Raw genomic sequence first — 16,729 nt, 5'->3', positions numbered from 1 at the left:
CAATGATGTCTCTGTTGATATCTCTTCATTATGTATCCGTGCTTGGGTGTACCCTTTTCTTTCGTATAGTCAATTAAGATAAGCTCATTCAATCCCATTTGAAAGACTGGTATGGCCGGCATGAGTGTGTTTGATTCTATTGTCCATTGCGTCCAAGAAACCATGAACTTACGGAGGAAAAACTGGTCCGTTTGAAAGCTGTGGCACGGGTACTTTGTTTGATAATTAATTTCTTCACGGCCAGTGACAGTGCTCCAAAAGAAGAACAGTCCTCGCCCAAGAAGGCCGCTCCTGCTGGACGAGAAAGTGTGTCACGGATTTAGAGACGTGATGAATGCTAAGACCTGGCTATAAATTTTACAATTGCTCTGGATTCGCTCGTTATGTTCTATTACCCTATCTTGATTTGGAACCTATTGAAAGTCCTGTTAGGAATCCTTGCTACGGGGACAAATGCAGCATGCATCCAGTGGTTTGATACGAGTCCGAAACAAGCCCTTCCCCCTATTTTTTTGCGTCTAGGTTTTTTACTTCCTCTCCTCGTGCACCAATGTTTTACGCGCAAGCCCTACCCTACCCGTCTGGTAGGGTTTCAGGTTTCGCTTTAGTGTTGAAAGTTAATGGTATCGGAACGGCCCTTAAACGCTTACAAAAGTCGCAATGAATGTTAGGACGACCACGGTGGTTGGAATGGAAGGCTATTCGACCAGCTGCTGGTTGGATTTTTTGTGCACCTCCCTGTGTGCGAGACTGTTTGGGTGGAAAATGGTAACGGATTGTTTTGCTAAAGAATCGGTAGGCGAATTTTTACACAACTTTGAGCATTTTTGACTTGCTGCTACCGTCAACGCCGACCGAAACGGATTTTAAGATTAGCGCCTTAGTGATTTTTGGATTTTGTTTTTCAGATCATATAGTTGAATCAATTTTTGGTAGTTGTTTACTTATTAATAAGTTTTTTGTATTATTTTTTACTATGTTTAATACTTTTGTGTATTAGTTGCTTGTGTTCTAATGTGTTTTGTTGTGTTCTAACATGTTTTCTTGCGTTCTAATATTATAGAGTGTTAAGTCATTAATTATTTTGTTCGAAAAATAACTTTGAAATCTTGATAATTTTAGTATTTTTGTTATAAAAAAGTTGAAAAATAATTGAATAATTATTTTGCTATTCTTTAGGTTTCCAGCCCTCTAAGCTCGTTCAATTCGTTATTGCCATAATTGATTTTGAATGCCGTTAGTTAGCCGTGCTTGTTTTTTTATTCTATTACATGTGTCCGTGTTTCCTGACTTCACTGTTCAATATGCTGTAGTCTATACGCGTTCCTATGTATCTTTCAGCAAACAGTTTGAAATGAAATGAAATGTACACTTGTAATGCTCCAATTGTAAATGACCAGAGTTTAGTTAATCATATTGCCTGACAATGTAAAGTTTGAGTCACTGACTATTTTATTTATTCTTAAAAATCGAGTTTTCCCGTTTCATAGATTCTTCAAACCTGGACGGGTTTAGCTTTGTTTATTTTTATCTAAATGTGCGAGTTTTGTATGCATATCTTTTATTAATCTTTTTCATAAGGCACTTAAACGTTGCAATTGTGTTATTTTTGAAGTAATGTTTTAAGCCGTTCTTACTGATATTTTTTCTTCTTCTTGTTTTGCACAATTTATCTTAGCACTTTTATAGTTATAGTTTGGTTTTCTTTTTCTTTTTTAATTGCTGTTGTATTGCTGTTTTCGTTTCTTTTTTGCTTTCCACCTGTTTATGTTTCTTGTTTTGTACTTAAAATTGTTTTTACTTGTTTCTTTTACGTTACTTGTTGCACGTGTTTTAGTTCGCTTGTTTGTTTTTTTTTCTGTTTTAAGAAAGTTATGTTTCGCGTTGAATAAGTTTCTGCCACTGCTTCGTTGTTACTGTTCGCAATTTTTTGCTTAGAAATAATCATCGCTCGTTAAAATCACATCAATCGAACATTTAAAAATATTCATTGAAAACGTCCAGTTAACCTAAGCTCACCCCAAGTCCTATCAGAAAGTCTTTACTCTAGCATCTCTAGTCTAACTATACTAATGCTATTCCTTGTAACTAACAGCTTCGATGTGCTAGTAAATTTGTTACTTGATTCTTAGCTTAAAAGTATCAGCATGCATTTGATACACTTGCTGTTTTCTCAATCGAGATGCGAGAGAACCGCTTCATCGGAGAAATATTGAAAATGCGTGGCAATCAGTAGTTCAACCGTGATATTTAAATAAAAATGTTCGCATTCAAATGGTTTGAGTGTGAGAGAGTGAGGGGATGTGGTTGTGATGGATGTTCCCGAGCAGGCGGGAATATACTATTGCAGTGATTTTTGTTGTAGTTAAAAAAATGGGCAAGAAATATTTTAGATTGTATGTTTTGGGAAGTTTTTAAAACACTTATGAATTGGAATTTAATTTGAATTGAAGGATTGCTTTTCAAATCCTACGTTCGAAGCTAGTGAATTAATTTATAAAAAAAAATCACACAAATTGAAGACTTAAGGAAGATAAGAAGAAACCATGGATAAGAGCGAATAATTTCACAAGACAAAAAAAAATACAGAAAGACAATACTACACTCGGTTGAATTAAATATTGTACGCACCTAGTAAATAAACCTCTTCGAAGGAACCTGACTTTTTCGCTGGGAATTTGCTTTGTCTTAAGAGGGAACGCGTTGTGGAGAGCTTGAATGGAACAAATACCAACGAGAAATATATTTTCAATCACGAAACACGCTTCATTTTGTTTCACGTTCCCAAAATTGGCTCTCACACTGTTTACTCCCACCCCGTTTTACTTGATGATATGACATTATGTTTTTGGGAACCAAATTGTAGCTTTTAAAATACAATTTTAGTTAAATTGTTTTTTGTTAATTTCATGCTATCAAACATAGTCTCACGCTACTCGTCCAGAAACTTGACCTCTTTTGGTTAACCTACTCGTCATCTTGTAGCTAAATGGAGCACCAGAAAGTGAACCGTGGTTAGTGTATTACATTGACGATTAGTGTCAAACGATTTTTCTTCGGTTTTTTTGTTTTTCGATGTTGAAGGTATTGTACATACGTATATTTCATAGATACATCATAACTTTTTGCGTCACTTGCGTTACCAGCTGCTGGACCAGAATTCCGGTCGTTATTGCATGATTATCGAAAGACGTACCAACTAAACGCTTTCTTTTGATGGCAGGCCTAATGATGACCAGGAAGGGAACGTAATCAATGACCATATTCATAACTTTGGAACTGATTTCATGTACACACACACACAAATACCCATAAAAAACTGACCAATGTGTTAGCAAATACGAAGGGCAACTTGCTAGCCGCGCAGTATCGTAACAGCATCATCAGCAATCTTGTGTGCATGTTTTTAAAGATTTTCGTATCCGACCAGGGTTTAAATAATCTTTATGAATCCCTTGCCTCAATCTTGCTAGGTAACTTTCAAGTCCAAACGTATGTTTCCGGCTGTGTGTGTGTGTGAGTTTCTGTTTTTTGGAGTTCTTTTGCAGTGGGTTTATGCATCTTACGGAAAAGTTTCACATGATTAGGTGTCCCTCGTCTGCACATTTCGCCTTTGCAAATTTCTTCAAAAGGTAGCGCACACCTAAGATATGCAAATTTCTCGTTCTAGTTACTTCAGAGATGGCTTCCAACTTTGCTCCCTTTGCATGGGGAGGAAGGATTAGTAAAACGGCCAAGACATAACATCGACTGGTACAGAGATGCTTCAGAAGGAATGAAACTTTGCTACCAAGCCTGTTTGTGCAAAATGAAATGTGGTCGAGTTGTTGCAATATGAAAGGCAAGATTAGGCGAAATCTTGCCAACTTGCTTTTCGTTGTGTTTGTAAACAATACTGCCTAATTGAGCAACCGGAAGTTTTGCTTCCGATGGGCCAAAGATGTCAAAGAAATTTGTATTTTGTGTGCTGTACGTTTTTGAATGCTTGCCTGTTTACTGTAATAGGTTTTTGCACATGTTTCCATAATTATTGCTTTTATCTTTTTTTGACTATTTACGTTCATCTTTGATGTTGCTGTTTTTCTGATTATTGATTGTTTTTGTTATATTTTTTGAAAATGATTTAATACCACTTGCAGTTTTTTGTTTCATTGTTTGATTTTGAAAAATTTGAGATATGTTTGTGTAAATTAGATATTGTTTTCTTATATAATATTTTCTTCGAAAATAATTTTCTTCTTATGTGACTTGATATGATTTTGAGAAATTCAAATTCATTTTCAAATATTCTCACCCTTTTTGTCGTAGTGTCCGTGATTATGCAGTGCATGTATCAAGATATAGAAACCATCGCCCTTTTTGCTCTCACTCTCACGCACACACAAATTAACCCGGAACAGAAAGTGAGGGGTTGTCCTGTAACTCAAGCAAAAGAAAACATAAATTGCTTCACAGGACATCTTCTGGGCGTAGAAGGTCCTGCTGTTTTGTCGGGCGCTTTCCCACCCACCAGCGATCGGACTGACGCTCTTCAGTAGCTGGCACCAACCTTGCGCCTGTGTGGACAGGGTGTGCAGCAGGTGAAGAAAGTTAAGTTGATAGTGAAGATTGCTGAAGTGCAAATAGCGTAGCCAGTTTCGATTGACGATACGATGCATCGCTCTGTCTTCGCTCGCCGCTGTCGTGTTGAGGGAACCCAACGCCGCATTAGGGTGCGAGGTGCAAGTTAAAATAATTTTCCGAAGGAAATTTGTTTGAAGATGACGCCGAGAATGTCGTCTAGGAAATGGGTTTCTGGTATCGTTTTGGGTCCAGAAGGTCGGTTAGTTTTTTTTGTTGCTGTTGCATTTTGTGATGGCCTCATGTTTGGGTGTGCTTGTGTCATTGGTATGTGGAATATACGATAGAGACAGCACAAAGCTATAGCATTTGGTGCACTTTCTTCTCACCATCCGCTTTACCGATGTAGGTAGGTGGTGGTACGCTCCAGTGGTCAGGCGCTTTGAGAGGTTAATTAACAAAATAGTTCGTTCGTGCTTGCTATTTTAGTAATAATTTGATTACATTTTCGTGTAGCAGAGGGTAAAAGACGACCCAGTAAGACTGTGTTCTAACGTATGGATTTGAATGTGAGAAGATTCTGTTGCACGTATGCCGACCACGGTAAACACTACCCATGTCGGTACCAATGTCTTTGCCGGAAATTGTTTCTACCGAAAGGAGTTTCTCGCAATGATTTTTTGGATTTGGATTTTTTGAGGGTTTGGGTATGGTTGTTATTTTTGAGGAAAGTAAATTTTGTGAAGTATTTCTATTTTTAAATGCTTGTGTCCGTTGGTATCTTTTTTCTGCTTTTAATCGTTAGTGTCGTTTTTAGTACCCATTCTTCCACATACGACTTTTTTAGAGCCAATATTGTTTTTAAGGCAGAGGTTTCAATTTTTGACTAGGGATTTTGATTGATTTTGAGATTGAAGATTATTAATTTTGATTTATTTGAACAAAATGTTTTATTTTGGGAAGTTGGCTTTGTTTTTAAATGATTGTATTGATTTTTTTGTGATTGATTTCATTAATTTTCATTTGTTTTTCCGTCCTAGTTTTTAAGAGTTTTATGTAAAATATGACATTTTCCTACAGTCATTCAGTTTTCTTTTGGATTGCATTTTTACGAACTTTGATTTTGCATGTTATTTTATTTCAAATTTGAATTTGTTCGTTATTTCATTTGTATACTTCATTGGTTTGTTTAATTTGTTTTCTTATTATGTCTTCAAATATTTCTTAGAATCAAATATTGTTTGTATGCTTTTAAGTGACCTGGGTATTAGTTTGAAAGGCTGTTATGTTTTTTTTTTTAAATATTGCTCTAATTTGGCAAATCTTTTGATATTGATTTATAAACTGTTTTTGTTTTGTTTTGTTAAATTCCTGGTTATTCATCTAAACTGGTGATAAACTAATTGGTTTCAGATTTGAGCCGACCTTTTCATTCCAGAAATGGCTTCCAAATTCGTCTGAACTTCCGTCCAAGAAGGTATTCATTCTCAATGAAGCGTAAAACGGATTCTCTAAAAAGGGAAGCGGTGATTATAAACCAGAACGATTGAGGGAAGTGTCTGCAAGATTTCCTACCAATCATATGCACCCGGAAAAGGGCAGTATCTTTAATAAAATCCCATCGAGAAGTTTAGCGCGATGCGGGCTTTTCTTGTCCAGAGTAGTTAGAGTTAAGCATCAAAGAGAATTTGGGAAAAATCCTCAGCCGAGTGCGTTCGTTTGCCGTTTGCCCCCAAAAATCCGTTTTGCCAAATTATCCGAACATTGCATGTGCCTCGAAATACGAGTCCCCCAAGCTATCATCACGATAGACCAAATTCCGAATAAATTCATTGCTGCTTGTTCGTGTGCGTTTGTGTGATTCATGTTAATATTTTATAGACACCACGCTTCGATCATGGCCGAAAAATGATTGCAAATTTTGTGGCCCACTAAGCGCTAGTCGGGGTGGTAGGGTTGTTTTGTGGTTTTTATTAATAATTTAGATTATTATCGGTGGTTGCTTTAGGAATTTTACAGCGCATTTTTTACAGTTCTTCGTTGGGTTCGAGTTTCATTTTAGCAAAAGAAAACCAATTTTCCTTAGCGTCTCCGGCCGACGTGTCCTGCTAAAAGGGGAGTGGGAATGGAAAATGAATTTTTATCCCTTTCCACGTCTGCAGCTGCGAAGGGGCAGCTGCACACAGTGCGGTCGTACAATCCTTCCTCTGACTAACCGGATAGAATCGTCCGCAACCCCCTGTTGTACAGCGTTAGCTGGCCTGTGGAAAAACACTGTCCATTCTAGCCCGCCGCATTGCACGCCGATTCGGCGACGCTAGTTTTGCGAGTGGCGTTTTTCAGTGTGCATAATGGTAATGTAAAAAAATAATATATAAGAATCCTGTGCGCGTGTGAACGATGGATGGTTCTAGTCTCTTGATACGCACAATTTTAGCTATGGGCTTTTTGATTTGAATGTCAAGGGTTATGATTTCAGATAGTCTTGATCTTAAGTATCAGTTTTGAATAATTAGTGTTTGGTTTTAAACAGCTGTAACTAGTGACGCAAAAAGGGAAGAATTTTCAGTACTTGCTTTTGTGATTTTTGTTAACGTTTTTGTCAGGCTAATTCCTTCCGAGGTTCGAGTTTCTAGCGAGTAGCGAGACGTGTTCGTGACTGATCGCCAGAAAGCTTTAACACGCGTGCCCCCTTTTTGTCCCATTTTCAATGACCCTGTCTAGAAAAAGAAAGATTAAAAAAGAAACTATTTTAGTATCGTTTGTTACTTCGACTAATCGTTGCCTACTTCCTCCCGCAAGGGAGTAATCTCGCTCTGTTCTGTGTGACCTGTTGCGACTGTCCGCACAGTGGATTGCGGAATAGATGGTATGTTGATTTGGTGGCTCAACCGAGCACAAACAACATGCCTCCTCTTGCGATACACTGTTCCTTCACCGTGCGGGCAGCATTTGCTATAAACTAGAGTAAGTAATCAGAAACAAAATCAAGAAACTAAATAGGATCGTTACAAAAACTGGATGCCTTCTTTCGCGACTCAAGTATGCATGAACTTAATCGTAAGTGAATGTTTGCTTATGTTTTTGCTATTTAATTTAGCTTTGCAGAAAATTGTACATCGCCCATTTGCTCGAATATGCTACATGCCAAATCGTGCGCTGATGGTTGCCAACAGTTTCGGTTTTGGTTTCGATGCCCCTTTCCGTAATAAGTTTGTGTTTGAGATTTTGTTTGTTCTTCATCGTTTGATTTTTTGTTCGTATCACATTTGGTTTTGTGCCTTGCGTTTGTAAGAAAGAATTCATTTTTCCACGAAAATTTTCCCCCAACAAACCAGCAACGTTTTGTGCATGATGATTCTAACATTCAATTTCAATTGCGATACTGTTTAACAAATTGGAGCCTCATTTGTATCACTTTACAAAAATAAACTCAGTCCAGTTGGTTGTTTATAAATCGGTACTTTTCAACAATGAAATAAATTCGATCAAATATTAACAATTCTTCAGCTAAATGTTTGTGCGAGGGTAAGCGCTTTCTGCCATACCCGAACTGAACTTGGCAGGTTGATTTTTGTTGTTGTATGTGTTACTTTTGGATAAACAAATCAACATTGTTCCAACATCACATTATTGCCATTTTGCTTGTCTATTATCAACTTAATTGATAGCGATTGTTTAGAACAAATTTATATTTCATCACAGTCAAACAAAGAATTATTTCATCTTTTAATTTTCTTCTGTTTTTGTAAGGTTTAGTGTTGCTTTTCTTTTCTTCTTTTTGGTGCAGCTAATTGATTTAATTTGATATTCACTAAATACAGGCTCAACCTGCAATTCGTTTTGGCTATCATTGTGTGAGATTTTCTCTGTTTTTTCCTTAACTTTTGTTTTCATGTTTCATGACTATAACAAAATGTTTGCTTTTTAAAATATTTTACTATTTGTTTTTCACATGTTTTCATGATTTGGCCACGAATAAGTATAATTATCACATATGAGGTTTCTTCAGCTTGGCTTTATATGGTTCTGTTCCTTTCTTCTTCATCAAATAACAATTGGATTTCGAGCTTCACCTGGGGAAAGGAGGGCTGGTTTTGCTGGCGATTAAATCATTTAACTAGTTGAATTTACGAGAGGCATTTCGGGGATGGAGGAGGAGGTTTGTCATTGATTTGTGTGTAAAAGTACAATCGTTTAGAACTGAGTTACACGTTACTCGAAACAAAACATTCCAGTTTTTGTTTATTGCTATTGTTTCTTGTTTCTGGCGATTGGGTGCAATGTTGAGTTGTTAAGTAGATCAGTGTTTGTGGTTGTGTTGAATCTCTTGAGTGAGAGAAACAGATAGATGGATCGATAAATCGCACCGTTGGCGACTATATTATTGTAGTTCAATTGGATATCGCCTTTATCGGCAACAAGTTGTATTAATAACTAAAACCTGAGTGAAATATTTCTGTTATCGTTTTCATTGGGAAGATTGTAAACGTTTGCAGCGGTAAACTAAGTGTTATAATGCTATCAATTCTGTGTCGTGATTGAAAACAGAAGCTTCATTAAAACAAGCCCGGTCAGCTATTACCAATTCTATTACTGCGTTGTTTTTGAGACTCAGTACGTTGAAAAACGGCTTGGCCTACAATTTTTTTTACTGTTTTGGCATGCTGGTGGAATGCTTCAGTTTTTGACAATTTATATGTGTGCTAAAGTGACTTAACGTAGGTGTTATTTAAAAACTATGAAATAAAATTGGAGCGATGCATACGTTTGAGTGATAAGAGGTGATTGTGGAATGTTTTTCGTGTTGTGTGATTGTAGATTTTGGGATTTTGGATTTTGTTATAGTTTCTTTATGGTTGATTTTTGAGTTGTTTTATAGACTTTTGTAATATCAGTTTTGCTTTTATCTTTTGTTTATCACATTGTTTCGTTTGCTTTCATAAACGGGGTACTATTTAATTTGGAGGCGTTGTTTTGTTTTCTGTGCTCTGTTGCTATCAGAATGTAGTTCTTCAGTGAAAAAATAAACGCTTTAATCGAGTGATGTGAAAAATAAACAAAACACGTTCATCAGAAATGAAATAAAACAAATAAAAAAATACTTATTTAAAAAATGCCTTGTGGAAACCCAAACAGGAATGCCAAATAGAAGCAGCTGTCGCCCTGTTGCGGGACAATGCCTTGCACGAAAAACGAAAACAATAATATGTGTGGTTATACTTCTCTGCAAGCTTCCCTCTGGCGCTTGGAAGCTTTCGCTCGGCCGTCGTCTTCGTCGTTGCTGTCCCACGTTGGTGTCACCCTGCTGTCTTGCTGCAAACACACGCCTGCCACGATGCTGTCAGATGGTTCGCGATGTGCCAGCTGTCTATTTCCCGAAATGCTGCTTACACGATGGCGCTGCTGCTGCTGGTATTATGTTAGACTGTTGGACGGGGAAAACGCTCGGAACATTTTCCCCGTTTGGTTTTAGAATTTTCTCCTCCGCTACCGTTTGCGCTGCCACGTTCGAAGCCAGACGAACTGTTCTGCCCGGAAATTGTCGTAGTATTGGTAGTAGTGTATGCTGTTACTGCGTGCCGAAGAAAATAGGGGAAATAGGGTTTTCCCCAGCCGAACGATGGTGCTTCTTCTCCTCATGGAGAGGTTTGGTGTTTTTGGAACGGAACGCGGCAGCTTAAGATTGTGTACGATTTCTTTTTGCAGGGTTGCGTTTTGTATATTGTTTTTCTCCGTTTTCCGATTGTATGGGTGTATGTGCGAGTGATTTTGGATTTCTTTGTTTTCTTCTTGTTTCGATAGATTTGGTGCGTGAGCAGGCGTGCTGCGTAGGTAACACGTGCTGCATGTCCATATGCCGGTGCTGCGTCTTGGTATTTAATCTACACCGAAAGACGCTTCGCTGTGGTGTGGTCGAGCATGGCATCTCGACTGTCGTCGCTGTGAAGATGGACAAGATGGCGTATCAATATTTTATTCATTGAATGCTTTCTTCTTCTCTTTCAAAGGCCAGGGGTGAGCTTCTCGCCTTTTTCCTCCATAACTGTGACTTGTGTTCAATGAACATTCTGTTTGAACATTCTTTTGGGTGATTTGAACGAGTTTGATTATTCGGGCGTTTCTTTTTGTGTTTCTTTTTCTCTTCCGTTCTTTTTCTTATGGTTTTTTCTTATGGTTTTGTTGCTCATCTGAAATGTTACGTTCGGCTAACTTGAGATTCTTCTGGAATGAGTTTTCATGTGTGATCTTGTATGTTTCACTCTATTGCCAATGCCTTTGCTGGTCGGTCGATCGGAAAACTGTATCTTTTTCGTGTTTTTTAAGCGTTAAACATTTGACATGTATTATTTTCGCACGGGATGACTTGTTTGTTTTGTATCTTCTCTTAACGATGCCCATGTTATATTGATTTGTCTTGTTCAAGTTCTTCAAATATGTGCTTATTCGGGTATGAATGATTCCAAACATGATGCTTCGGCTATGAATGTCGGGTTGGTGAGTTCGTTCAACTCCTTCTATCTGTGAAGAGAGAGAAAACAAAACCTTTTTAGTGCTTCTTCAATGCTCAATCAGTGCATAAATTCACTAATTTTCACTAATCATTCGTGTCTAGATCACAATGCGTAGCGAATCATGGTAAAAAAATTTTTTTCACACAATTACAATGTTGATGGGGTAATGTAATCATCAAATATGTAGCATCTGCACCGGCTTATTACCTTGTTTTCCATTGCAAAGTCGGTTCAACGTCACTTTATTCACACCATTTTAGTAGATGTAGCTTCAGAACAGAATTTACTATTGCCAAACTGGGTTTCACAAAAATAAGGACCGATTTTTGATACGGATTTAGCTGCATGGTATGCTGTTTTGCTTCTTTTGTTTTGCGGACATTATATGCTGGTACAAATTTTGCTTCTCTGATTTTTGCACTGTTTTTGGACGAGATGGGTTTGCCGATTTGTTAGTCACATGCGCATCACACTTTCACTGGGCGCACTGATGCTCACTGTCACTGCCACTTCCACTGGGTGCATTGCTTCTTTCTGCGCTAGCGCACTGGAAACTTTGCGCGAACGCACCTACAAAGTCCAACGTTTCCATCGCCGGGCGATCGAAGCGCAGGATATTTGCGCAGCAGAATAAAGTGATGTTGAACGGTAGATGGACTTGAGCGAACTGACCTCCTAGCTCAAACCGAGCTCAGCAGGAAAATGTTTTCTAGCAGCAAAATCATGGTCAAGATCGGAGATCCACGGGGGAAAGCCGGTTTGGCCACTGACTGAAATAGGAGGGGAGGATTAACAACCATCCGCTAGCAGCATCCTTGGCAGCGATCTCGTTCGCTCCCAGCCGGCCGGATGGACTATGGGAGAGAGATGAAAAGTGGCCGCTGGGCACTGCGCGGCGGTTCCTGTTTCTAGAGCCGGTTTTACAGCCACCAAAGGATCTGCACAGGATGCACGGACACCTGGACTAGCGAGTGGACCGCGAGATGCTAACGATTTATTCCGGATTTTTCTCCAACGGTCGCATGAGATGAAATGGGAAGGAACAAGTTTTTCCTGTTGGCTCGTAATTAGGCACAAATGTTCAGATGCAGATGTGCAGGACATTGAGGCTGGGAACGGATGTAAAGGTTGTCTGCATGACACTTTCGGATGCTGCTGTGTGACTCAGATGGATTACCATTGTTGGTGGACGTTATTCGCGCTGTATAGGCGATTTCGAATTTTGTATGTTGTTTTTCCAGATTTGAAAAGCGGAAACATTAACATTAATGCTTACAGCCGATGGAAACGGTAATGTTGGACGTTGATTATTAAGTGTAGCATAAAAACTTGATACAACTTGAATTGCAACGGAAATGATCTACAGTTGCTTCAAGGATTGGAAATATGCAGCAAAAATACGTTAAGTTCAAGGTTAAATATGTATATGCATTTGAGAAGCCATTTTAGAAATGATGTTTTCACCAAGGATGGTTTAAACGAATTTTAAAAGATAAAGTCTTGAAGATGTCCTGTTAATATTGTCTCTAACAAGGAATCTGAATTAAAATGATCACTGTTTATTCTATTAAAATCATTCAATCTTTTCATTTTAATATGATTGTACTAACTACTATGGCGTTAGTAAGATTACTTCTTAAAAATATTTTTTTTTTTTGTTAATGAATGTTTGAAACATAATGTAATATTGTAAAGAATGATGTATATAAATTACTTGCTAGTTCGGTAACATCAAAATATTATTTAAATAAATGCTATTGACTGGGAAAACTGGCTCAGAATGATTGTTTATAGTGGTGGAAAATTGGATGGCTAACGAAAAACCAATATGAAACGTTACAGTTGTATACAAGACATGCTTGCGTACAATGAGTTTAAAGGATGTAACGCACACAGTGTCGTTTTTCTGGTCATTACAGCATTTGTTTTAATGCCAAAATTTTTCATTTCGTACATTAATTAATAGTAAAATCATATCACATGAATCTAAACATTGAAGATTTTTTTATTATAGAATGGAAATAGTAACAAAACGATTAAAATTTAACTGAAAATTTAAATATGTTGTAAACAACCCAAATATTGACAACAACAACATATTTTTTTTTATAAATTTTAATATGTAAAAAATAACCTTAAAACAAATGATTGTAATGATAAATGAAATGCATACGAAAGATAAACAAGTTATTTATAGGTAAAAATTAACTTAAAGTATTACATTATGGTTATGACTGATTGATGTTATTTTGAAGCAATGCGGGTTGGACGAATTGTATGAAATTATTGTTTAAAAATTTGTTATCAAATGATGCTGTAGATTATAAACAACTATTCATTATATATTAGTTAAAACTTATTTAAAAAGGTTCAAATTCTAAAGGTTCAGGATTAATTCAAATAAAATTTATCAAGTTAAATTATGTTGCTGAAGTTATGATGGATAAACATAACATATATATTTATAAGTTAATTTTATTATAGGATGATGATGCATTTGTTTACAAAAACTAGGATAATTCAAAGCTCGTTCGTCTGTTCCATATTTACATCAGCCATTTTCAAGCTCAAAGTACACTTCAAATCTCAAATTGAATAAAAGCTAAATTAAGAAACATTAAAATTTGCCACTTTTCACATTATCAACCGAGCGTTGGAAGGGAAAAGCAGCGATCAGCTTTAGCAGGTCCACCGAGAAATCCCTGTGTTGAAAAGTGCTACAATAAATTAAATGCAAACCTCAACCCATGGTCCCCATTATCGTCTTTCAATACGTACAATTCTGCATCTAGCTAGTTCGTTTTCGTAGTTTCATTTTTAATTATTCCACATCAACGAGAAGACTCTTTAAACTGGCCGATGCACAAACGAGCAGACAATCTTGCAGACATCTACAAAGATACATACAAACACGCACACATAAACACAAAAGAATGGTGTATGCTTTCCATTCTGTTTCAGACCACTAGAAACCAATGAACAGGTTTTCCTTGGTTTTCCCTCCATCCCAATGTTGTACCGAGCGAATTATACGGCGTCTGTCTGTGTTTCTTTGGCCTTTCGGAGTTATCTTATAAGCGAGTGGATAACGGCAGCGGTTGGGTGAGTACAATGAAGAAAGAATGAAACAAGACGTACACGGCCTCCAAAGGGGATGATGGTTGGGCAGGAAATTGTCAACCAACCAAGCAACCAGGCCAGAGCACAGGACGACGAGGGTCACAAATGCGATGATGTAGAACATAATCCGTAAAACACTTCTGAGAAAAGGGCCAGCAGCAGCATCGTCGTCAACGGTTTGCAGACTTGGCCCGGTCCTTTGCTGCATCGATCTTCCTTTCGTGCAAGTGTGGTGGAAAATCGATGGCTTCTCCTTTTGGTAAGTTTCCAAGTCACCGGTTATCGTGTTAGCGTGCTCTTGGGAATTAGGGGCGCTTCGCTGGGCGGATAGGGAAGGAAGGATGAGTTCCAGTATGACGTCGCTCTAGAAGGGAGACTGCAATGTTTTAGGCAACCCTGCTCGATGTCAATCGCAGCACGTGAGCGAAGATATTTGCACCTTGTGTGCAAACATAGTTTAATTTATTTCGTATTATTAATTAAATATCACCAAGTGCCAAATCGGCTGAAAAGGGGAAAAAGCTAATATATAACATACTGTAATGTTTTCAACTGGCAAGGTTATTAAGGTGGTTTGTAGCTTTGCATTGATTGTTTCGATAAATATAAATTAATAATATCAAATAGAATTACAAACAAATGGATAACTTCTTGTAAACAGCAGAACACCGATGCAAAATAAGATGTAGCATCAATGTTGCGTCTGCATAGTTTTTCCTCAAACCAAGCAGACACAAGACAGTTTCCTCCATTCCGAATCTCCATATTTGCTTTCTCGTTTTAACTTATAGCAGTGACGTTACCAAAGCAACGCTGGCAATGGAAATCCGACCACGACTACCGACAATAACGATAACGTCGTCGTCGTCGTCGTTGTCCGGCATGTCTTCCGAGGCGTTCGCTCTCCTTCTGCGCCAACCGACACTACTGTGTCGTCCGGATCCTTGTTGCGGAACCAGTACCAGTTTTGCCAAGTTTTCGCCCGCTACCAAAAAGGGAGGGGTCGGCAAATGAGTTTCTTCCCTTTCTCGGTGTCGAGAGCCGTTGTCGTTTCTAAATCCTCACCCCAGCTCTCGGCACAAAAAGGGGACTGGCTTGGCAAAGTTCTGGGCAGAGCAAGACGCTCGCTCGGTAAAGAGCTGAGTGGTTTGATGTGAGCCTGAGGTGTATCGTCGTCGTCGTCCTTCCTCTGTCTCAGGCAACATACTCACCCCACACTACCTCGTTACGGCACACACGCACACTCACACACCACTATCTGAGCGCAGAGTGGTGTGCTCGATGGGAAGAGTTTTCCATAAGTCCCCCTTGCTTTTGCAGTGGAAAACTTCGATATGTGCAGTAGTTTTAGTGACGGGAAAACATAATAGATGTGGTGACCCGAACGAAATAGGAACCTTAAGGCACTTTTGGTTCACTCTCGGGATAGACAGGATGTGGGTGAAACGGGGGTGGCTGATTGTTCAGGAGAAAAGAAGAACCTAAATGGGAGAAAGTTTTACAAAAGGAAAACTGAACCCAGGGTACGAGAAGTTTTGAGGTTGTGGATGTGTGCATGTGTGTGTGTGCTTACAAGGATAACCCGGGAGCTGGACCCGAGTCCTGGACCATTTTATTATGTCTTTTACTTTATGATGCTCAATATTTTGTAGTCATTTCATGGTATGGGATAGCTTCGGGAGACGCAACACTGACGGATGAACCTACTTCATTGCAGCAGAAGTGACCAACGATATGCCGTACCGACATCGTCGAATGGTGGCAGTAAACACTTACCAATTATGTCCGATTTCTCTTGTCACTCAAACTTCAAACGACCAGGAGCGTTTTTTGCTGAGAGTCTATCTGGAAGCGAGTATCAAGTCTAATGTTGGGAGTGTGTTGTTGGTGGTCCTCCATTACATGGATCATTAGAAGTACGATGCTTACGGGGAAGAATGTTCCCCAATCGAGATGAGACAGCTCCACTTCCTGTAGTTCAAGCGAGAGCTCGTTTGCTCTTTTTTTTTCGATTCGTTCCACTGTTTGGAAGCTCTCAGATCGACCGTAACGGACAAAGTTCATTTCTTTTCATCGATGCTTACAGTTTCTGTGTGGTTGATAGAATTCTTGCCACATTTTTACCTCCGTCCTGTGTCTTCACGTGTCCCTTTGCGTCATTTCGTTCATTGCGTTTAAGCTGCGACTCGACCATAGTCGGTTCTGTAACGTTCTTCCTGGTATTCGACTGGAGGACCATGTTCGAAGGCGGACGAACAAAAGCGTGCTAGATTAAAATGCATAAATTAAAATACCTTCCCAGTTTGCAGTCCGTGGGATTCTGGGTGGTGCGTTTGTGTGACCTCCCGAGCAACACCCCGTTGATGTGAGAGATGCCCAGCTAATGCTGAAGGTGGAATTTGCATGTTTCCTGTTACCGCACCGGGCCCGGGGTGTAATTGGAGCTTTTACTCTCAAGTGCATTGTACACCAAGAAGCTAAAAGAATAGGTAGGAGAGGGAAATGGAGGGTCCTTCGATAGGGTTCCGATGGCG

At 38.7% G+C, this 16,729-nt stretch overlaps 1 long non-coding RNA gene across 1 annotated transcript; it reads right to left on the bottom strand.

Annotated features, from left to right (window-relative positions):
* Positions 1 to 5,907: 5,907 nt before the first annotated feature.
* Positions 5,908 to 11,732, bottom strand: LOC133391307 (uncharacterized). Its single transcript, XR_009764807.1, has 2 exons — positions 11,283 to 11,732; positions 5,908 to 11,082 (listed from the first exon to the last, which is right to left on the bottom strand). It is a non-coding gene; the product is annotated as an uncharacterized LOC133391307 (long non-coding RNA).
* Positions 11,733 to 16,729: the final 4,997 nt, after the last annotated feature.

This window comes from Anopheles gambiae, chromosome 2 (genome assembly GCF_943734735.2).
Source record: "Anopheles gambiae chromosome 2, idAnoGambNW_F1_1, whole genome shotgun sequence".
In the NCBI taxonomy this organism is placed as follows: Eukaryota; Metazoa; Arthropoda; class Insecta; order Diptera; family Culicidae; genus Anopheles; species Anopheles gambiae.
Note: the sequence above shows the minus strand (reverse complement) of the source record. Positions and strands in the feature narration are given on the sequence as shown.